General features: G+C 40.2%; 1 protein-coding gene and 3 long non-coding RNA genes across 5 annotated transcripts in view; 1 reads left to right on the forward strand and 3 right to left on the reverse strand.

Moving 5' to 3' along the window:
• Positions 1–5,549: 5,549 nt before the first annotated feature.
• LOC134435721 (uncharacterized) lies at positions 5,550–7,426 on the reverse strand. The gene is made up of 3 exons (XR_010032068.1): positions 7,020–7,426; positions 6,486–6,538; positions 5,550–5,775 (listed from the first exon to the last, which is right to left on the reverse strand). It is a non-coding gene; the product is annotated as an uncharacterized LOC134435721 (long non-coding RNA).
• A 5,217-nt stretch (positions 7,427–12,643) lies between these two features.
• LOC134436270 (uncharacterized) lies at positions 12,644–15,476 on the forward strand. Of its 2 annotated transcripts, XR_010032177.1 has the most exons (4): positions 12,644–12,914; positions 13,728–13,804; positions 14,193–15,156; positions 15,305–15,476. It is a non-coding gene; the product is annotated as an uncharacterized LOC134436270 (long non-coding RNA). The 2 variants fall into 2 exon arrangements; XR_010032176.1 differs by lacking the exon at positions 15,305–15,476 and having other exon boundaries at positions 14,193–15,199.
• Positions 15,477–17,718: 2,242 nt separating this feature from the next.
• Positions 17,719–20,020, reverse strand: LOC134436272 (uncharacterized). Its single transcript, XR_010032178.1, has 3 exons — positions 19,511–20,020; positions 18,483–18,563; positions 17,719–18,076 (listed from the first exon to the last, which is right to left on the reverse strand). It is a non-coding gene; the product is annotated as an uncharacterized LOC134436272 (long non-coding RNA).
• A 2,281-nt stretch (positions 20,021–22,301) lies between these two features.
• phf14 (PHD finger protein 14) overlaps positions 22,302–22,500 on the reverse strand; it is a 146,788-nt gene continuing 146,589 nt past the window's right edge. The window contains exon 18 of the mRNA XM_063186149.1: positions 22,302–22,500. This exon is cut by the window's right edge and continues 337 nt beyond it. The gene's annotated coding sequence lies outside the window, so the exon portion shown is untranslated.

Genomic DNA, 22,500 nt, shown 5'->3' on the forward strand with positions numbered 1-22,500 from the left:
CATTTCCCAAGCGTTAACCGGTATAATACAAAGACAACGATTTTTAAAGTTAAATTGCGAACACTTCCCTTGCACTCTCCTCTCTCTTCACTACTGTTTTTTTCAGCTACCAAAGAACATCTGTGCTGCAAGACTCGGAAAAAGACAGCCCTCCAACTATGTCCATTGCCTTTCATTTTCCTTTGGTACACACATAATGACAGAGCAATTTTTTATCACCTGTGAATTTTTTAAGTGAAACTGTCAGACTTGTACATGGTAAGTGAGTACTGCAAGTGAGCTGGAGGCTGGAGCATTGTTTTTTAACAGTGTCCTGCAAGCCCCTGCCTGGCTTTATACCGTGAATGTAATCATTTATTGTATGATTGTATGTATTGTATGTTTTCCTTCTCTTCCATACATTACAGATTGTTTGCTACGGTGCATTGATCATACTCTTGCATACACTTCAATAGATTTCTTTTTTAAATGTTTAGGACCACAATGGAAATAGGTTCTGAGAATTTTTGTGTGTAATCCTTTTGGTTTACAAGGTACATAAGCATACATAAGTGTGCACATACAGGGACGAGGTGGTACTAAAGCACCTGCCCTTTTGCCCTAGTGTATAAAAATGGCCCTCTTTTCCAGGATAGTGGCAATCTTTAGCCTTTCCTCCTTTACATCAAGTATGATTACTTTGGTTTTGCCTGTGTTCAATTGGAGACATTTTCAGACATCCAGTTGTTGATTTGGTCAAAGCAATCATAGAGAGATTTAAGGGGGGAATAGTCATTATGTGATATGGCAAAGTAAAGTTGGGTGTCGTCAGCATAACTATGGTAAATTATTGTGTTTTTCTTAGGTCTGGGACATTAATGCATTAATTTTGATTAATTAATCACGCGATTCGATAAATTAATTAATGCGATTTAAAAAAATAATCGCAGTATAATATAGCTACATAGTTCTGGATTAGACCAGTGGAGGGCAGTATTACGCCTGATGGTGAACAGCCTGCTGAAATTGAAAAGAGTTCTCTCTTCTTTTAAAAATGAGTAATGTTTTTAGATTACGCTTATTTATTGTAATTATTCAAAATCCATGTGAAAACTTTTTTTTTTCACTGTTCTCAAGTCAGATATAAATGCGATTAAAATGTGATTAATTCAATTCATTAATTTCAAAGCCTATAGATTAATGTGATTAAAAATTTTAATCGAGTAGTCCCTAGTAGTTTTTCTTCATGATTCGTGCAAGTGGTATCGTATAGAGGTTCAATAGTAATGGTCCTAGAATGGAGACCTGGGGGATGAAGTATGACTTCCAATGGAAACAGTAAAGCTTCTGTGTTGTAGGTTGTGAAGGGATTCACTGCATTTATACATGTTATTATGAAAATGTAACCACCTTATAATTATATTTCGTTTGGAGCTAGATGAACTTTGTATGAACCCTGCTTTGCTCTCTCTCTCTCTCTTTATTCCTGAGGCCTGCCACGTCGACATGAGGGGCCCTCTCTCCCTGTCAGCCACCTGTCAGACATCTTAGAATTGGGTGCTAATGGAAAGAGCTGATTAGAAGTTGTTTCAGGGTCGACGTAAAGCATAAACCTTTGAAAGATAAATGTTCTGTTTACATGTCTGAACCTAAATAAAAGCAATGCTACACTTCTGTGCGGTCTGGGCTACCATTAACGATGTAACACTCCTTTGTACTGGTAGATCCCCACTTCTGCGTTGAAGTCTTTAAAGGGTACTACTGTCTACCGTGTGGGTTCTTAAAAGTTAGGTTTATATTGTTCATAACTTTAATAAGAGCTGCTTCGGTGCTGCGACTGGCACATAAACTAGACTGGAACTTATCCAGACAGCTATTAGATGTTAGACAGGAAGTTGATTGGTTAAAAAACAATGGATGGATTTGAAAAAAGGCATTTGGCAGAATAGCTAGGTCAGATGTGGAGGAGCTGAGACTTTATACAGTTTTTTGGAGGGTATCATGGTCAACTAAACTGAAAGTTTCCATTGCATATAGCGTCATCCTCTTAGCAATTAGCAAATTTGCTTCCTAGCTTAACCTCTATCTCTATCTGCACTTAGCAAAAAAGTCTCTGCTACCCATTAAATGTGCCACTAAACTGTAAAAGCTTTATGACCTGGCTCACTCAGCACCAGCCTGGTCTTACCATACCTAGATACTAATTTTGTAAAGAGAGTGTGTGACCGTCACACTGAGCAACAGCTACAGGTGAGAGGGGTGAGCTTTGTTGAAGTTTGAAATGTTTGGACCTGTTGTAATTGCTGCCGTTTGGTATTGACGTGTAATCTGCCTGATTGTAATGAGTTCATCCCTACACTTTGCAAACATGCACAAATTGAGTCATTTGTATATTATTGGGGTCCTGTGTGATTTAGTTTTAAAAGTGTTATTGAGACAGTTTGTGCACAAATGTTCATGAAAATTGTGAAATATAGTGGTAGATTTGGCTACTGTGCCAGCCTGGGTATGTTCCTCAAACAAAGACATAGGTTAGAATTGGATAAACATGGTATGATGTAAATTCAAACCAAACAACACACCCAGACTGTAACCTGACTTATGCCATCTGGCTGCGTTTCGACAAACTACATGCGAGGGCATTACGGTTTCCTCACGCAACCATCTGTGGCAGAATTAGTCAGAATCATTTCGGAACAAATGTGCCAGTCAGGTGAAGACCCCTTTAGGAGACTTAAAGCGATACTGTCTCATTTTTGGGATTAAGCCCATTTTCCACCTTTCTCCGAGTTAAATAAATGATTTTTACCTCTCTCCCGTTGATCCAGCCGCTCCCTGTGTCTGGCAGCGCAGCTAGTTTGCATGTTTCTTCGCAAGTGCTGAATCCGGACAAGACCAGTTAGCTTAATGCCCGATAGCCCAGTAGTTAAACGTTGTGTAGGATTCCCGGCAACTTCACTACTTAAACGCCGTCTCCTCTGCACGTGAAAGGTACAATGATATTAACAACAACTGAAACGAGGCGATTGACCAGGATGGTTTAAGCAAAGACTATATTCTTGTGCAGCGTAATAATCCACTCAAAGATTCCCTCAAAGAAGGTAGATCCACCCTCGGTTGAGGTAATGATGGAAAGCCTCGCACATCCACAGGAACGTCTGACCTGGGAGCAGGACCACAAGTGATTTGATGATAGTGAGAAAAAGTCCGCTGATGACCAGGATTTCTTTTGCTCCCAAAATTTATTTTAGCGTGACGTTTCGGGTTTTATTACCCCTTCTTCAGACGTCTGAAGAAGGGGTAAAACCCGAAACGTCACGCTAAAATAAATTTTGGGAGCAAAAGAAATCCTGGTCGTCAGCGGACTTTTTCTCACTATCATCAGATCCACCCTCGGTAGCACTTTACAATAACCTTCCGCTATAAACAGTTAATAAACAGTTAGCAAACAGTTAGCAAACAGTTAACTATTAGTTAACTAAAGGTTTACTATACATTTATAGGTGTATACTAAACACTTACAAAGTTTTAAAATATATTTATTAGTCCTTCTGTAACACTTAATAGAACATAATTATAAGTTACTTAATGTATTATTTAAAATACTTTTATGATTAATTAACTAACATATCAACAGTAACTTAAGCATAACAAGTGACTTATAAACTGTTAACTAATTATTACTTAATATATTATAATTATTAGTTGTAGTTTACAATTTATAGTTCAATATTAACCAAGTACTTATTATTTAATCAATAATACATTGTAATTAAATGTTTTTAAATTGTTAATATTAACTAAACTATTGTTAATTACTTATAAATCATTTAATAATACTTACGTATAGTATTTATTAATGTATTACTAATGTTTAAAATTCAGTATGGGGAACCTTATGGTGAAGTTGGTTGAGCTTTATTAATGTATAACTAATGTTTAAAATTCTGCATTGAGAACCTTATTGTGAAGTTGGTTGAGCTTTACTAATGTTTTACTAATGTTTAAAATCCAGTATGGGGAACCTTATGGTGAAGTTGGTTGAGTTTTATTAATGTATAACTAATGTTTAAAATTCTACATTGAGAACCTTATTGTGAAGTTGGTTGAGCTTTACTAATGTTTTACTAATGTTTAAAATTCAGTATGGGGAACCTTATGGTGAAGTTGGTTGAGCTTAATTAATATATAACTAATGTTTAAAATTCAGTATGGGGAACCTTATGGTGAAGTTGGTTGAGCTTAATTAATATATAACTAATATTTAACATTCAGAATGGGGAACCTTATGGTGAAGTTGGTTGAGATTAGTTAATATGTAACATTAAAGTGATACTGTCCCATTTTTGGACACAAGCTCATATTTACACCTCCCCTCAAGTCAAGTTATTGAGTTTGACCTTTCTCCTGTACTTCCTGTCATTCTCTGAGTACGGCAGTGCAAATTTTACCTCCAAGTTCTGAGACCAGCTAGCCGCCAGCTGGTCTCATAGGACTCAATGTTAACTGCTAGCATGGAGGTAAAATTTGCACTGCCATACTAGAACGGTTGAACATACAGGAGGAGAAAGGTAAAACTCAATAATTTAACTCAAGGGGAGGTGTAATATGAGCCTATTTCCAGAAATTGGACAATATCACTAGAAATGATCACAGTACAAATGATTTTCACTTGGTCTCAAGAAATACATTTTCACACTGTTAGAAAGAGAGAAAAGAATTATCAATGATGTTAAACTGTTGTTACCCACTACTGAGTATGGTACACGTCAATGGTAGGCCAGGATCAATGGGCTACAGAATGTGACACTAATTAGGCTTTCGGTAGAGTGAAAAATATACCAATTAAAAGACAACATACAATATGTTTCTACAACATTTTCACCATTTATATTAGAGCATGTCAAATCAAAAACCCCAGCACGCTACAAAACAGAGAACTTGCCAGGGTCACAACACACATTTCCCAGATCAAATTCCCTTACAATACAAAAATAATTTCTAACATAAAAATGTAGCCTTAACACAAAACATGAAGTTTCTGTCCTTTTATGTCCTTATTAGATCCACAGAGGCGAGCGCAAGCCGACAAGAGCAGTAATTCAAGAGAGTTGGCCGCTTCACTCCAAAAATGTTTTTTGGAGGACAAAAGTGACGTCCCGTGAATTGAAACAGTCCAAAACAAAAAGGAAAGGATATCGAAAGCAAAATGAACGGGGAAAACCATAATGTTCGTGTCAAATGTCCATCTTGCATAAATAATAATAATAATTATTATTTATTTATCATTATAAATAATCATGTATCCATAGAAAATATTGTATGCAACCCTAATGAAGAATGACATTCTTAAATACAAACATAGGATATAGGGAAAAATAATAAAATGGGCATTAACAAAATGAAATAAAAACATCACAAGTAAGAGATTGAAAAGTTTAAATATTTACAATTACAAGCCCCCCCCCCCCCCCGCGCCCCCCAAAAAGGTTTGAACATCAAAAAAAAAAAATTGAATTGTCCTTCAAAAATTGGAAATAGTCCCTTTAACTCCTCAAGAGACACGATGTAGAGAGTTCCTTTAAGTTGTTCAAAAAGAAAAATAGCTCCTTTCAAGCAGTTCAGTTCAAGGCGTTGAAGTCAGTCATAGTCAGTGATGTGACACGAGCAGGCCACAATCCTACCAAATATGCCATGCGCAATGTAGAACAGGATCACATTCGAATGAGTGGGTGGCTCGCCATCTAGTAGTCGACGAATCCTCAGCAGAATCCAGATCCAGCTCAAAAACTTCACCTATGTGAACATATGTCATCAGTTAAGTTTGGTTTATTTGATAGGGACAGACACATCATGTAGCCTAGGCTGTAGAGCAGCATAACAGAAAAGCATCATAGCAGTTACAGCCGTAAGCTACACACCCAGGACAATGTTGAATTCCTATCAAATATCATCAGTTTAAACTTAAAGTTGTGCAACATTTAAAATCAATCTTCTCAAAAGAAAAGCTATGCAAACTGCAAACACTTTGTTCCTACTGCATTGCATACCATTCAGTTAAATAACCATTATCAAGTAAACAGGGTGAATACTATGAAATAACAACATAGTGTACTGAAATTGAGGTAACCTTGCAATTATACATGGGCCCGTACAGTGTTCAACACAATGTTATGAGGAGGGGCAAGACACTGGCAGCCAAACATGTGAGATACGTTTTTGACCGTCAGCGGTTTCCAACAATCAGAGGTGGAGTTGTGCACAGCTAGGTTCGCGCAGTCAGGTTATAAACAACATTTAGAACCCATGTATAGGCCTAGAGAATTACACCTTGCACGCAATGGGTGCGTGATCACAGCATGTGAAATACAGTCTGCTTACTCCGAACTCATTTCAACCAGCCAACAAAATACAAATTGCAGGTTTCACCTGAAGTATTTGGCAGTGATAGACAATATAAGACTTAGGTTACAACAGTATGGGGAAAAATAGACAAGTTGCCTTACCAAGACGATTGAAACAGAAGAAATACTCGATGGAATACTCCATGGAATCCATACTGAAAAAGAAACACAAAGGACAGGAGAGTCATAACATACACAGGGCAGCCGTGGCCTAGTGGTGAGGCAGCCATGGCCTAGTGATAAGAGAGTTGGTCTTTCAATCTGGGGGTTGCAGGTTCGAATCCCTCTGACCGCTCCCTACATCTCCATGGCTGAAGTGCCCTTGAAAAGGCACCTAAACCCACATTACTCCAGGGACTGTAAACAATACCCTGACATATAATAACTAAGTCGCTTTGAATAAAATTAAAGTGTCAGCTAAGTGAAATGTAATGCAATGTGATGACATCACAGTTTGAAATCATTGGCTCATGACTCAGGAGGACATGATCAATACAAACAAATACATCTCCAGCACATGCATTAAGTCTTTTGTCTAAAGTAAAATGTAGGCTATTCCATGGCAATTATCAGGTTTTTTTTTGTAAAGAGGCTTGGTTAACACATGCCAGTTGAATTATGACTGAACAAACTAACCACGGTATGCGAATGATGATTCTCCTCTTTGGCTTCTCTGAAGTCCAGGCGAACAAAGTTGGCAGGCACAGCATCACAGCGTTGTCATACCACGGGTGACCTTAACAAAGCATTGCTTCTCAACGTGCTCAGATCAAACCTCGGTCTCAGCGTTGATCTGTAACCATAAATACCAGCATGTATTTTAGTTCGTTAGCAAAACAACTTCATTTTGGCACAAGTATGCTACTGGTAACACATCTGGTAAGCCATCGGATCGCTTAACACAAAATTGAAAGCATAATTTTGAAATAGCGATCTGGAAATACCATATAAATGTAGCGTTGTGTAATTACACATTCATATTTTTTTTAATTAGGCTTCATTAGGCTACATGAGTCATGACAAGTTTGGCGAGCTAGCTTATTTGTGCTAGCTAATGCGTATGATTGGACATAATTATGCATCTCACCTTGAAATATGGACCAGGATCCCTCTTGATGTGATTAGTTCATTCACGCCGAGGTGCCTGCTCCTTTGGGCGAAACGGTGGAAAGTCTGTCCACGGTAGGATTTGTTTCTCTTTGAGGACGAAGGACAGCAGTGAGGCGCCAAACAGCTGGTGTGCAGCCGGGTGTACCACTGAAGCAGAGATATTCTCTCTAGCATTACTCTCTCTGACTGAAGTGTACCCCTCAACGTCTTTAGAAAGTTCCGGGTGAATAAGGCGAATTGAAACAAAACAAATACTCGATGAAAGGAAGCCTCTAGTCTTCAAAACTTACATCATTCACAGAGCTGGACGCTCCGTACTCCAAAAGGAAACTTAAACTTCATAAAAAACGAAATATTTTCTTTTGATTGTTTCTAGCTCCAAAGAAAACTCGACTGGCTCGGCAGACGACAGACTGAAGTGAACGGCTCCAAGGGAAGCCACAGCCGGTTTCAAAATAAAAGTCCCAAATCGTAATTGTCACAGTAAAAGTTCTGCTATTTCAAAATCATTTAAGTCATGTTTTTAACAATAACAACCCATCATTAATTCATTGTTTCACCAGAATTACCTCTATTTATTATCCAATTTTACTGTGTATGCTTTTTATAAACTATTTATTTTACATTTTCAATAGGCATTTGTCGACTGGGTTGCAGATGAAATAGGCTATCAAACAACTAGAACAGCATACAATAAATAAACAGAGGAAAGATCAACCTAATCAGCTGATTTATTTTATTTATTTCAATGACTTGAAAATAGAAGACAGTTCAGTGCAATAGAAACTTTAACTTAAAGGTGCAATTATATTTACCAATATAAAACGTAAGATTGTTTATGACTAAAAACTCAAAATTGGGAAGGTCCACTTTTTTGTGTATTAATGTAATAAACATTAAAACCACTGCTAAAACAAAATATTTGGCCACCAGCCTTGAACCACAAGAGTACAACAGTAGGTGCCATCCCATTGCCAACTAGGCCCTCATAGGCCTATTTACACAAGAGGAGAAGAGAAAATAGAGAGGGAAAGAAGAGAATGATAATAGAATGGAGGAAGAAAGGAGAGATGGGTGAGGAGGAGTGAATGGCAGAGAGGAGTTGTTCTCTTTGTCTTGCGCACACAGTCTTCTCTCTGTCCACCCTCTTTCTGTCTCTCCCCTCCCCTCTCCTCTCCTCTCCTCTTCTCTCCTCTCCTCTGACGTCTCCTCTCCTCTCCTCTCTTCTCCTCTCACCCTCTCTTCTTTTCTTCCCCTCTCCTCTCCTCTCCTCTCCTCTCCTCTCCTCTCCTCTCCTCTCCTCTCCTCCCCTCCCCTCCCCTCTCCTCTCTCTCTCCTCTCCCCCCCTCCCATCTCCTCTCCCATACTCTCCACCTCCTCTCCTCTCCACTCTCGTCTTCTCTCCTACCTCTACTCTACCCTCTCATCTCCCCTCCTCTCCTCTCCTCTCCTCTCTCCCCTCCTATCCTCTCCCCTCCCCTCTGTTGAGTACTTGTTACTCTAATAAAATAAACGGTGAGGCTTGTTTACCTGGTGAGACACTTTGTATGTGACATTTATTGCCGCTCACATAGTACAGACTGCAGTAGGCAAAACATATCGAACACGGAGTCAATGCGCTCCTCATAGGGTAAACCAATCGATCACAGAACATTCTAACAATATACTACATCCTCCCTTTTTAAGCATGAGAATCATATTTAACTTTACTGTAGTTCTGCATCTTTAAATTATCATATTAAGATTACCACAAGATATAAACAATTGCATTATGCATTTTAAAAGACATCATCATACTGTAAAAACCTGTGGATCACATTACATACAATTAAAAACATTTTATCATTCATAGTCTTTCAGTCACGTTTGTCTTTCTGTTCTTTTTTTTTTTTTTTTCAAGACAGTTTTTTTTTTCATGTGTCTGTTCTTTTTTTTTTTTTTCAAAGACACAGATGATTCTTTTTTGTTGTTTCCCATGTGTCTGTCTTTTTTTTTTTTTTTTTTCAAGGACAGTTGATTTTTCAGTCTCTCTGTGGAAGAAAAAATGGGTAAGTATTCACCTCATGAAACAAGAACAAGTACACATAAACAAAGTCAGAACTTGACTTATCTGTAGGCAGGACTCAAGTGTTATTTCAACTCATAGTCCTTGAACCTTGCAGGAATCTTCACGAGTCTCCCACTTCTGGTGCTGTAGGTGGGCGCAGCTGGAGTGGGACTGGATGGTTCACAGGCTGGTGTGCGTTGGTCTCGCTGGGCCTGTGATGTGCTGTCCTCTCTCTGTGAAGCGATGGGCTGCTCTGGAAGATCGTCGTCGTCCTCTCGATGAAGACTGGGGTGGATTCTCCGCAGATGACGTCGATTCCTCCGGAACGTGACACCACTGGGTGTCTGGACGTTGTATGCACGTGGTTCCTCTCGCTTGTGCAGGACTGTAGCTGGTTCCCAGCCACGACGTGTTGACATGTGCACTGTAGTGCCAGGAGCAAACTCTGGCAGTGTCTTTGTGTTGTGATTGTAATAGTGCACTTGCCTGGCTTGTAGGTGTTTCAGCCGTGAGTGGAATCCGTGTGGCACAGCTGGTTGCAGGACAGCTGTAGAGGTCGGCAGGGTGCTTCGCAGTACTCTTCCCATCAGGACTTGTGCTGGTGAAAACTCTGTTCCAGTCACTGGAGTGTTGCGGAGTGACAGGAGAGCTAAGTGCGGGTCTGTGCCGGCCTGTGTTGCTTTTTTAAGTGCATGTTTTACAGTCTTTACCATTCTCTCTGCTAGGCCGTTTGACTGTGGATATCCAGGGCTGGAGTGGATGAGTTTTATGCCCCACGACGATGCAAACTGTCGCATTTCAGAGCTGGCGAAAGGGACGTGATCGCTTACCAGCTCCTTCGGGATTCCATGTCTGGCGAAGATGGTCTTCATTTTGCGTATGACTGTGTGGGCAGTTTTGTCAGGTAAGTTGAGCACTTCTGGGTATTTTGACATGTAGTCCACCATCAGGAGATATGACTGCCCGTGTAGCTCAAAGATGTCTGCACCAATCTTCAGCCATGGCAGCTCAGGTATCTCGTGTGGAATCAGGGGTTCTTTCTGATTTTGTGGCTGGTTTTGTTGGCATGGGCGGCATTTCTCCACCTGGTTTTCGATGTCGTGCTTCATACCTGGCCAGTACATCACCTTTCTTGCGTGCGCTTTCGACCGCAGTATCCCCTGGTGTGCGAGGTGCAGTCTGTCAAGCATCTGCTGCTTCACACTCTGTGGGATCACAATCTTGTCACCAGTCATCAGGATGCCATCCCTGATGCTGATGTTGTGTCGCATCGACCAGTACCGGTGTAGGTTGGTGGGAACACTGCGCTGTCGCCTCGGCCAGCCTTTCTTGTGTAGCTCAATCACCTGTTTGCAGTGTGCTGTCTGTCGCCGTGGCCCCCCTTGAGCTTTGAGAGTGTGTCTTCGTCGAGTGCGGCTGTGGCCTCCATTGCGTGCACTACTCTCTCCTCGAACAGGTCTTCCTTCACGTCATCCTTGCAGTCACTGACAACAGCGCGGGACAGGGTATCTGCGACGTGCATCTCCTTGCCTGCTGTGTAGACGATTCTCAGGTCATAGCGTTGGAGCTGCATTCCATTCTGTGGGCTCCGTCACTGGTGCGATGACCTCTCTTTCGACGAGGTCTTGTAGCGTCGTTTTCAGACGGTCCATGACAGCGATGGGGATTTTTCTGCAGCCGTGCACAACTGGGGCCACATGTGGGTCTGTGTGGATGTGGTGCACCCCAGGAAACTGTCCCAGCCCACTGAAGACGGAGGGGTAGGCGTCCACTAGCTCCTCTTTCGTGGCTGGCGCTTTGAGTGCGATGGTCTGCATTCTTTTCACCAGCTGCAGCTGTTCACATGCGTCTCGGCCCAGGATCGGAGTGGAGGAGTGCTTGGTGATGAAGAACAGAAGATCTGTCGTCGTTCTGGCCACATCGCAGGTAAGTCTCACGGTGCCCTCCGGCTTCAGACGTGTTCCTCCATAGGCGACGAGTGTGATGTGTTTGGGTTTGCAGCTGATGAGGACCCGGAATCTTCTGCAAAATGCTCAGAGGTAGCACATTTGCATCTGCCCCAGTGTCCAATTTAAACTTGACCTCTGTATCTTTTATGTTGGCTGTTGTGTACCACGAATTATCTTGTTGAGTGCGTTTGGGTTGAGTACAGGACATTGTAGATATGAACAGTGACTCTACCTCAAGATCGTGCACGCCCCGGGCAGTGGCTCCTCTGTCTTGTGTTGACGCGCACATCTTCGCGTAGTGGTTCTTCTTGCTGCAGTTGTGGCAGATGACACCGAATGCTGGACACTGACGAGGTTTGTGCGCCCCGCCGCACTTTCTGCATTTGTTTACATTGCTGCTGGCTGCCTGTGTCTTTCTCTCAGGTGGTCGTGACATTTTTTTCATGGCGACTCTCCCCTTGTCGTAGCTGGCAGACACCTTGTGAAGAGCCTCTACGGATGGCCTCTGGCTGCGCCGATCTCATGGCTCGCATCTGTGATCTGGTAACCTCGGCTGCTCTACAGATATCAACTGCTTTATCCAGAGTTAAGTCCGTTTCACGCAGTATGCTATGGAGAGAGAACAGTATCAATATTAAGAAATGAATGTCACACCACTCACCAATATATTTCGTGATCCACAAACAAATGTAATAACATTCGCAAATATAATTCATACATTTCATGATCCACAAACAAATGTAACAACATTCACAAATATAATTCATGATGCACAAATGAATGTAACCCCATTCACAAATGCCAGCGCAGTTCTATTAATTTGCAAACCGATCTACATATATTCGCAAACCCTATACATATTTGTGACTTCCATTGTATTTGTGTGTGGATTTTTGAGACTGTCCTGACGGTATATGACACACAAATGTGCTCAGCCAATCACATCAGCCGGCGTTCGAGCGTAAGGTTGAAGACATTGCGCTTCTATTACGCAGAGAAGGCTACTAGTGCGAAGCCACCATAGATCTTTATACACCGATCAGAGGAAAATAAACGGAAGTAGAGCCATTACTGAAGTGCTCCCTGACGTAAACTCGTAATTGAAGCGTATGAACAGAGAGAGTAGAGAGATACTTATAGAATCTCTGGTATGAAGTTCCTGACTTTCACATCATCTTTGTACAAATATGTCTGGATCTGGACTAACGTGTGCCGTAATCGGATGTCACAATAACAGCAGAACGCTAAAAATGTGGAAAAAGAGCGTATGTGCGCTTCATAGTCCACAGTTTAAAGAGGATTGTCCTTGTTGTGTGCCCTACGGTGTAAACCGCTTCCCCGGCCGTGCTGAGGATGAAGACATTCGCAAGATATGGATTAAAAACGTACACCGAAAGGACTTTGCCCCCAAACAAGTATTCAATGGTATGTATTTTTATTTCTAGGTGGTTAGTGTAGTTAAGTAGGCCTATTGTAAGCCAGTGTCTATGTAACATAAACTGGTGGCAACAATTATTTAGCTTGGCTAGCTAACGCTAGTTACGATTATTTAGCATTCTTTCATTAATACCTAAGTTTCCCCAGGAGTGGGAAGAGCACCATGAGCCCCATGGTTATCTGTTCTGTGTGTCATGGTACATTTGTGTGCTTATTTTCGATTATTTGTGTACGTGTGTGCCCTTTGAAATGAAAATGTGACCCTGGCAACTTAGCTAATTCTTTTGTTATGCTAGCGGAGTTTTGGCAAGGCTAGCCAGGTTACACTGACTTTAATAAGAAGTCAGGCTAGGTTTTGGTAGCATCATGAGCCCCATGGTTATCTGTGCTGTGTGCCATGGTACATTTGTGTGATTATTTACGATTATTTGTGTATGTGTGCCCTTTGAAATGGAAATGTGACCCTGGCAATTTAGCTAATTCTTTTGTTATGCTAGCGGAGTTTTGGCAAAGCTAGCCAGGTCGTGTGACTGACTTCAATAAGTCAGGCTAGGTTTTGGTAGCTTTTGTTTTGTCCATAACCTAGCCCAATTTTATTTTCATCTCTTAAATCGACCACCATGTCTGTATTTGTAATAATGTTTGGCATTTTATTGGAAATAAAGTGGCGGGGACAAGATAGGTTAATCTCAAAAGTGGTAGTGTCTGTGAGAATGACTGCAGCCATGGCAAAGATAATTTTCTGTTTCATGTGTAACAGTCAATTATATTTTTTATCGCATCTTATCCCACCCTCCTTAGGTGTGTGGAGTACACTTCCCTGACGGCAGACCAACGCAGGAACACCCATATCCCATAATATGGGATATGAATATAGTGTAAGTTTACATGTATTTAACAAATAACTTCAGTGCTTTTTTCTTAATTACCTTAACCATATGTTGTTAAAGTACTTTTGGAGCGATTTGCCTCCAGACGTTAGACTCTCTCCCATCTGCCACTACTTTTTAATCTAGGCTAAAAAAAAAAAAACTTCGTTCTTGACTCTTAGTTGTTATGCTTTCTCTCCTTAAGGCACTGCTTTTATGTAACTAAATTGCCTTTCAACACTTGTGTCTTATTATTCCATGCAAGAGTCTACATCTGCTAATTGTAATATAATGCAATGTGAAGTGACATTTAAAGTGTTCTGTAGGACAGTGGCGTTGTAATTAACTGTTTTAAAAGCTGTTGGTGTTTTTTGTTCCTTCTCATATTTATTCTCAGAAAGCACCATCATGTGGAAGACCACCCACAAAGAGGAGATGTCTCCAGCCCCCAACAGAGAGACCATGTGATGAGCCTCCTGTGACAAATTCTGATACCGAAGTAGGGCATAGCTTGGAGGATAGTCTGTCTCCACACCAATGTGATGTTGGCACTCAGTGGCCAGAGCGTAGTGATCATGATTATTGTTCGATGAAGTCAACAAAAGATGCAAGCACACAAACAGATCCTACACCATCACTGTCAGCTCATGACATGGATGATAAAGTGTCAAAATTTTACATTGGACTAGACATCATCAGCTTTTGGCAACTTTTGAACACCATCATTGGCTTTCTTCCACAGTCGAAGACGTTCAAATTAACAGTCCATGAACAGCTACTGCTGGTCCTAATGAGGCTTCGGCTTGGCTTAATGTTCACAGATTTGGGATCAGCAGAACTACAGCCTGTGATATGTTCGCAATGTGGAGAGCAACACTTTCCCAAGGGAAAATCTTTTTTTTGGCTCCCTCGAGACACTCTGAATAGAGTAAGACCCTCAAGTTTTCTTGAACACTATCCCAATGCAACATGCATCATAGATTGCACTGAAATATTTGTCCAAAGACCGAAGAACTTGGGGAAAAGAGCAAAAACATACAGCAACTATAAGCATCACAACACCTGCAAAGTCCTCTATTGCATAGCCCCCCAATGGTTTTGTGATGTATTGTGTCAAAACTGTTTGGTGCCAGAGCTAGTGACATTTTTATCACAAAAAACTGTGGATTTCTGTCACATTTGATTTTTGGTGATCAGATTTTGACAGACCGGGGATTCACAATTGGAGATGTTCTTCCTCCAGGAGTGACATTGGCTATTCCAGCACTTACACGTGGATGTACACAACTATCAGAACATGAAGTCACAAGAACCCGCCGTCTCGCCAATGTCCGAATTCATGTTGAACGTGCAATAAGAAGGTTAAAATGCTTCAAAATTTTGAGTAATGTAATTCCAGGTTGTTTAAAAACATGTTGATGACATTTTGACTATTTGTGCAGGCCTGTGTAACCTTCTTGAAATCTTACAAACATGTTTGGCATACACTACACTTGTCCCTGTCTGTAGGCCTACATGTCAGCATCATCTTCCAACTTGTCAGCGATAATATGCCCAAGATATTTTGTACTGCTTGACACACAGTGATTGCCCTGACAGGTAAAACGTTGGAAAGACTTCCTGAACACAACACTTTTTTTGCATTGTACTGTATTTTTTTGCATTGTACTGTAGGCCTACATCAAACCCATACTCAGAGCACACATTCAGAAGTTGCTGAAACTCAACAGTGCCGGGGGACATGGGCCTAATAACCAGATCATCAAATGGTTGAAAACGGTGCATGTGTTTTATTGTCTGTGTCTAAATCTCGTCATACATCCAGTGTGTTTTGTTTTTTTAACAGACGTGTTTTCACAATGACACTCTGAGAATTTACTTTTGAACAAAGTGTCTTGTGTATAAAATGGTGTGCAGACAGCCGGAGTGTGTGTGTTGCGTAAAGGAGCAAGTGCTTTGCAAAGATACCAGCTGAAAGTGTAATGCTTGACTTTTGATTAAGGTAAAGCAGCATGTGTTTAAGTTATAGTACCAACAACTGAACAATATGCTACTTTGGTTTTAAGCATCGGCCTATTGTGTTTAAGCAGTAGCCTAGGCAAAAACTGTAACAAAGTAAAAACAAAACAAAGAAAATATAACTGGCGAATGAATTAAGAACCTGAATTTTCACCAGCATTTGACCGGTTGTTAATTTAAAACCAGGCATGCATATATATCTATATCTATCTTTAGAAAATAGGCCTACGTTAACAACAGGGAATCTTTATCTTTTCAGGTCAAGGTGGCCTAAGGTGCTGGGGGAAACTCTCTCTCTAGGCTAGGCCTAATCAGAAAGCAAGGTGTGTGTGTGTGTGTGTGTTTTTTTTTAAACCTGTCATTAAAGGGACACTGCAAGATTTATAGTTGTTTATTTCCAGAATTCATGCTACTCATTCACTAATGTTACATTTTTCATGAATATTTACCACCACCATCAAATTCTAAGTATTCATTATGACTGGAAAAATTGCACTTTTCATACATACAAAGGGGGATCTCCTCCATCATGGTCTGCCATTTTGAATTTCCAGAAATAGCCATTTTTAGCTGCAAAAATGACTGTACTTGGGCCATAACAGAAAATCTGAGTTTATTATTTAGTAAACTTTCATGAAATATACTTTCATCAAATTTGGCAATAGGCAACCCAGTTACAATGAGCAGTATAGTTGCAGTACCCTTTTTGATGAGTGGAGGTGCAAAACGCACACCAGAAACAGAGGTGCTGGCAACCAGAAAAAGCAATTGTAGAAGGAGAGAGGTGCCGCACACTCACAAGTTAAATAAACAGTTTTTTAATGTGACACACCCTTTTTTGGACCATTTCCTGCAGTGTCCCTCTAACTGATAAAATAAAGCCTTGTTGGCCTCAACATGTCATTAATTTCACCATGTAAATTGTGCCTTGCAAGAACTGATATTTTGAGGCAGTGTTAAGACAGTGGGTTGCACCAGCTGATTGCTTAGGCTACTTAACCACAGCCCTTTTAGAAGACATCACCTCCCGTCCTCTCCTTGTGGTAGCGTCTCCAGCAATAAGTAAGGATTTGGCGCCCCTTAGTGGCAAGCTGTGCACCCAGCGATGAACAAACAGACTGCAAAACTCAGACAATCGCATATTATGTGGCAGAGGTAATGATAAAATGATGTCTGGTATAGTCAGGAGGTAAGCTTAATGAAAAAAGCCAGTATAACATTTCCCAATCAATATATGGGGGATAATGATTAATTAAATTGAATGTGTGACAGTGGCACCAGCTCTCTGTTAAGACTGGACACCACAGGTCAGCTCCTGTGTCTATTCCACAACACACTACAGCAAGATTTTACATTACATTACATTTCACTTAGCTGACGCTTTCATTTGTTCAAAGCGACTTACAACTATTATTTTTCAGGATATTGGTTACAGTCCCTGGAGCAATGTGGGGTTAGGTGCCTTGCTCAAGGGCACTTCAGCCATGGATGGAGGTGTAGGGAGAGGTCGTGGGGGATTCGAACCGGCAACCCCTAGATTGAAAGACCAACTCTCTAACCACTAGGCCATGGCTGCCCAGATTTCTCACAAAGAGCTGCATTGAAATGACATTAAGAACATTAGTAATTAATAACAAGTTGCCTGGTAAAAAAACACACCAGCAAGAGTCATTTAGTGTATTGAGCACAAGTAGCTAGGTTGTTTTTCAGTTCAGCACATATAAAAAACACCATCGAGTAAGCACACAGTATTGAACTATATTACATTCACTATCTGTATGCATTTTAATAACTGTGTAAATAAACAATTCAAAAACCGCTAAGGTTAATTCATTTTCCTTTAGCACTTAAGCCTACAGTATACAGTATGTCATACCTTTGTCAGGTGCACTGATTCTCATTGATATGATGAGATTAGATAAAACTTTATTGTCTGTTACAACCATGAAACAGAAAATTGTCTTTGGCGTGACTTCAGTGATTCTCACAGACATTAGACAAGGCTTGACCAAAAAAAAAAAAAAAAAAGACGACCACACAATACATTCATGCTGCAGCTGGACAGTTCATATCTTGTTCAGTATGGTCACAGCTGAGGGGATGAAGGATTTCTTGAAAGATGATTGATATATATACATATAACTGAACCAAGTGTTTCTGCACCGTATTGAACAATAATCCTCTCAACATTAATCCAAGTCTCTCTGTTGGGGGCTGGAGACATCTCCTCTTCGGGGGTGGTCTTCCACATGATAGTGCTTTCTGAGAATAAATATAAGAAGGAACAAAAAACACCAACAGCTTTTAAAACAGTTAATTACAACGCCACTGTCCTACAGAACACTTTAAATCTCACTTCACATTGCCTTATATTACAATTAGCAGATGTAGACTCTTGCATGGAATAATAAGACACAAGTGTTGAAAGGCAATTTAGGTACATAAAAGCAGTGCCTAAAGGAGAGAAAACATAACAACTAAGAGTCAAGAACTAAGTTAAGAAAAATGTGTGTGTGTTTTCTTTTTAAGCCTAGATTAAAAAGTAGTGGCAGATGGGAGAGTCTCTAACGTCTGGAGGCAAATCGCTCCAAAAGTACTTTTAACAACAGGGTTAAGGTAATTACGAAAAAAAAGCACTAAGTTATTTGTTATATACATGTAAACTTACACTATATTCATATCCCATATTAAATATGGGATATGGGTGTTCCTGCGTTGGTCTGCCGTCAGGGAAGTATACTCCACACACCTAAGGAGGATGGGAATAAGATGAGATAAAAACAAATATGCTTGACTGTTACACATGAAACAGAAAATTATCTTTGCCATGGCTGCAGTCATTCTCACAGACATTAGACAAAATACAGGACAAAGCAAGACATGTACACTGAGGTTGGATAGCGAAAATTATCTTTTGTTGAGGAAGGGTTACAGACATGGGTGTAATTTTCAGTCTGGGTGTTGGGGGACATGTCCATAGGCCTACCACTTTTGAGATTAACCTAGCTTGTCCCCGCCACTTTATTTCCAATAAAATGCCAAACATTATTACAAATACAGACATGGTGGTCGATTTAAGAGATGAAAATAAAATTGGGCTAGGTTATGGACAAAACAAAAGCTACCAAAACCTAGCCTGACTTATTGAAGTCAGTCACACGACCTGGCTAGCTTTGCCAAAACTCCGCTAGCATAGCAAAAGAATTAGCTAAATTGCCAGGGTCACATTTCCATTTCAAAGGGCACACATACACAAATAATCGTAAATAATCACACAAATGTACCATGGCACACAGCACAGATAACCATGGGGCTCATGATGCTACCAAAACCTAGCCTGACTTCTTATTAAAGTCAGTGTAACCTGGCTAGCCTTGCCAAAACTCCGCTAGCATAACAAAAGAATTAGCTAAGTTGCCAGGGTCACATTTTCATTTCAAAGGGCACACACGTACACACATAATCGAAAATAAGCACACAAATGTACCATGACACACAGAACAGATAACCATGGGGCTCATGGTGCTCTTCCCACTCCTGGGGAAACTTAGGTATTAATGAAAGAATGCTAAATAATCGTAACTAGCGTTAGCTAGCCAAGCTAAATAATTGTTGCCACCAGTTTATGTTACATAGACACTGGCTTACAATAGGCCTACTTAACTACACTAACCACCTAGAAATAAAAATACATACCATTGAATACTTGTTTGGGGGCAAAGTCCTTTCGGTGTAGTTTTTTAATCCATATCTTGCGAATGTCTTCATCCTCAGCACGGCCGGGGAAGCGGTTTACACCGTAGGGCACACAACAAGGACAATCCTCTTTAAACTGTGGACTATGAAGCGCACATACGCTCTTTTTCCACATTTTTAGCGTTCTGCTGTTATTGTGACATCCGATTACGGCACACGTTAGTCCAGATCCAGACATATTTGTACAAAGATGATGTGAAAGTCAGGAACTTCATACGCCTCAATTACGAGTTTACGTCAGGGAGCACTTCAGTAATGGCTCTACTTCCGGTTATTTCCTCTGATCGGTGTATAAAGATCTATGGTGGCTTCGCACTAGTAGCCTTCTCTGCGTAATAGAAGCGCAATGTCTTCAACCTTACGCTCGAACGCCGGCTGATGTGATTGGCTGAGCACATTTGTGTGTCATATACCGTCAGGACAGTCTCAAAAATCCACACACAAATACAATGGAAGTCACAAATATGTATAGGGTTTGCGAATATATGTAGACCGGTTTGCAAATTAATAGAACTGCGCTGACATTTGTGAATGGGGTTACATTCATTTGTGCATCATGAATTATATTTGTGAATGTTGTTACATTTGTTTGTGGATCATGAAATGTATGAATTATATTTGTGAATGTCATTACTTTTGTTTGTGGATCACGAAATATATTGGTGAGTGGTGTGACATTCATTTCTTAATATTGATACTGTTCTATCTCCATAGAAATGCGCTCCTTCACGCGAACGTCTGGCACAGAAAACACTAGCTTGTCTCTTATCATGTCATTCTCAGTTTGTCCAAATTCACAGTTCTTACATTTTTGGCGAAGTTCAGTCACGAACTGGTCTACGTTGACTCCCTCAGACATCGGTAGTGACCAGAAACTGATGGCGCTCAAATACAATGTTCTTTTTCGGAATGCAATACTTTCTGAAGGCATCCAATATGTGTTTCACCGTTAGCTCACCGGGCTGTCCATCCTCACCCGCTTCGACAAACACGTCCATTGTGTTGTAGATCTCGAGCGCTTCCTCGCCGACCGTATGCAGCATAATGGCTATCTTCACTGGTTCAGCTTTTGTGTCCGCTCCCGTAGCCGTCATATACAGCTGAAACCGTTGCTCCCATCGGCGCCAATTCTCGCTGATGTTGCCGGTTAGCACTAGCGGTGCTGGAGGTTTAAACTGGTCCATCGTAGCTAGCTAACGTTAACGTACGTTCGATCACTTGAAGACGTTAAACTAAACTTTTCTTTCTACAGCGGAGGATCTATCGAAAACTATTGTAGTCTCGCGTCTCATGTAGATTAAGAAAAGACCACTTCTGACACCATGTTGGGTACTTGTTACTCTAATAAAATAAACGGTGAGGCTTATTTACCTGGTGAGACACTTTGTATGTGACATTTATTGCCGCTCACATAGTACAGACTGCAGTAGGCAAAACATATCGAACACGGAGTCAATGCGCTCCTCATAGGGTAAACCAATCGATCACAGAACATTCTAACAATATACTACACCCTCCTCTCCCATCCTCTCATCTCCACTCCTCTCCTCTCTCCTCCCCTCTCCTCTCCTCTCCTCTCCTCTCCTCTCCTCTCCTCTCCTCTCCTCTCCCATCCTCTCATCTCCTCTCCTCTCCTCTCCTCTCCTCTCCTATCCCCCCCTCTCCTCTCTTCTCCTGTCCTCTCCTCTTTTTTCCTCTTCCCTGTTCTCCTCTCATCTCCTCTCCTCTCCTCTCCTATCCCCTCCTCTCCTCTTTTTTCCCCTGCCCTGTTCTCCTCCTCTCCTCTCCTCTCCTCCTTTATAATTTGTAAACTACAACTAATAATTATAATATATTAAGTAATAATTAGTTAACAGTTTATAAGTCACTTGTTATGCTTAAGTTACTGTTGATATGTTAATGAATTAATCATAACAGTATTTTTAATAATATATTAAGTAACTTATTATTATGTTCTATTAAGTGTTACGGAAGGACTAATAAATATATTTTAAATGATTTATAAGTAATTAACAATAGTTTAGTTAATATTAACACTTAAAAATGATTTCATTACAATGTATTAATGATTAAATAATAAGTACTTAGTTAATATTGAACTATAAATTGTAAACTACAACTAATAATTATAATATATTAAGTAATAATTAGTTAACAGTTTATAAGTCACTTGTTATGCTTAAGTTACTGTTGATATGCTAATTAATTCATCATAAAAGTATTTTTAATAATATATTAAGTAACTTATTATTATGTTCTATTAAGTGTTACGGAAGGACTAATAAATATATTTTTTAAACTTTGTAAGTGTTTAGTATACACCTATAAATGTATAGTAAACCTTTAGTTAACTAATAGTTAACTGTTTGCTAACTGTTTGCTAACTGTTTATTAACTGTTTATAGCGGAAGGTTATTGTAAAGTGCTACCGGAACGACAGTGTTGTTGCATATTATTGCGCTGCCGTTACCGGACTACACCTTTGTTGCCTTCGTTGATTATTACGCAGGCTCGAGAATATAGTCTTTGCTTAAACCATCCTCGTAATCGCCTCGTTTCAGTTAATGTGCTGCTGACTGGAGCAATATGAGAAGACACAGTATTTAATGAACATCCAGGTTACAAGTCTGACGTATGTGAAGGTTTCAAAAGGGTTAGCCTATACTGTATTAGTAAAACAAGTGGAATGAAGATGTCGACACAACACAGAGCTCAACCAAAATGCATTTTATTTAGAAAGTTGTTGAAAAAATGAATATGAGAGGAATCAGAAAGATATACAATTAATGTAGTGTAGCAAAAACATTTTTATGTACAAAAATACATATGTATGTGGGGGTAGTTGGGTCATCTGCTTTACAAAAATGAAACACTGTAAAGACATGGTCTCTATATAAACACATTTTGTGGGGTCAACTCTGCTCTATAAA

This window comes from Engraulis encrasicolus, chromosome 20, assembly GCF_034702125.1.
Source record: "Engraulis encrasicolus isolate BLACKSEA-1 chromosome 20, IST_EnEncr_1.0, whole genome shotgun sequence".
NCBI classification, from domain to species: Eukaryota; Metazoa; Chordata; class Actinopteri; order Clupeiformes; family Engraulidae; genus Engraulis; species Engraulis encrasicolus.